This window comes from Pinus tabuliformis, chromosome 7 (assembly GCF_031772625.1).
Source record: "Pinus tabuliformis cultivar Carrire ecotype Pingquan chromosome 7, CPIR1, whole genome shotgun sequence".
Lineage (NCBI taxonomy): Eukaryota > Viridiplantae > Streptophyta > Pinopsida > Pinales > Pinaceae > Pinus > Pinus tabuliformis.
Genome location: NC_142293.1, coordinates 1,455,013,209 through 1,455,014,364, shown reverse-complemented (window position 1 = coordinate 1,455,014,364; position 1,156 = coordinate 1,455,013,209).

Below are 1,156 nucleotides of genomic sequence, written 5' to 3'. Positions count from 1 at the left end.
GTTTGTGTAAGGGCTTGCCTATAAAAAGGAAAGGAGATCATTTGGCTAGACACTTGTGAATGTTGAATATCTTAAGATGAACTAGATATGAACTACTTGTAATCGGTTGATGAAATAAAATTAAACCTGAGCATAAGAAGACTGATCAATTAAGGGGTCGTGATCTCTTTGGCGCATGATCAGATCTGTGGATCTGACAGTCTGGGGTACAATTGAAGACTGATAAAGTGTTTATATCCGGAGGTCCGCAGGCGAGATACAGCGCAGGTGCGGAGGTCCATAGCCAGTAGAAGGAGCAGGTGCGGAGGTCTGCAGCCCAGTAGAAGGCGCAGGTGCGGAGGTTCGTAGCTCAGTAGAAGGCCCAGGTGCGGAGGTCTGCAACCTAGTAGAAGGCTGTAGGTGCGGAGGACCGCAGTCCAGACACAGATCAGGTGCGGAGGTCTGCAGGCGGTTTGTAGCAACAGGTGCGGAGGTGCGCAAGAAAGACACAGCAGCAGGTGCGGAGGTGCGCAGGAGAGACACAACCGCAGGGGTGGAGGTGCGCAAGCAAGCCGAAGACATAGGTGCGGTGATCCGCGGGTTAGACACGGAGAAAGTGCGGATACCCGTAGGCTTCCTATTGGTCAAGTTGCGGACTTCTCAGAAAATATGTTTTAGCTGATTTTACTGCTGTGTTCAGGGTTCTGAATTAATTTCTGGTTACTGTTACTGTTTTCTGGTTATAACATTCTGAGAAGAGTTTGATTGATTCTATATATTGGGGTTTCATTGATTCAATTTTAAGTGATGTAAAGATTGATGTTGGTTGATTATGTGCGTCAATGATATTGATGGGTCCAGTATGAAAATTGGATGAAACATGGCCTTCAGATTATGTGTTGTGCTTCAGGAGTATCCAGTATGAAAATGTATGAAACGTGTTACCCGAAGGAGAGAAGATTATAGGCCGGGCCTACGTACTAGTATCTCAGCTAGTACAAGAGCAAAGGGGGTGGTAGCTTCCTTCCAGTAGCAGTTGGAAAACGAGTAAAGGTTGGAGCATTTCTGCAGGTAGTAGCCTGCGTACTAGTACAAGAGCTAAGGGGGTTGTAGCTCCCTTCCAGGAGAGTCTGGAGAACGAGAGAAGATTGTAGCCTTCAGCAGGTAGAAGCCTGTG